We start from the raw sequence: 385 nt of genomic DNA on the forward strand, positions 1-385 counted from the left end.
TTTTACTTTGACTGGCTTGAATGAGGCGAAGCTCCTCTATGAGTTGATTCTGGAAATTAAAGCAGCATCACTTGGTCTGAGTATCCCCTGCAGTATTCTGTTGTACTGATGATGGCGATAACATTTGGATCCAGTAGAATGAAATCTGGTTTGTAATGTAGAATATTGTAGACACTGGGAACTAATTTGTCCCACAGAAAAATGAACATCCTAAAGCTGAGCCTTAAAACGTAAGGTGAGTGAAGCACAAAGCAGCTATGGAGCCACATGTTTTTCTCAGGAGTTGGTAGAAACCAGAAGCAGAATAAATTTGGCCACCTGACTGTTTCCAGTGTTTTTGCACTGACTGTACATATGGTAGCTGTAGCTAGTCAGTGAGGATGCA

The sequence above is a fragment of the Mastacembelus armatus genome, chromosome 19, assembly GCF_900324485.2.
Source record: "Mastacembelus armatus chromosome 19, fMasArm1.2, whole genome shotgun sequence".
NCBI classification, from domain to species: domain Eukaryota; kingdom Metazoa; phylum Chordata; class Actinopteri; order Synbranchiformes; family Mastacembelidae; genus Mastacembelus; species Mastacembelus armatus.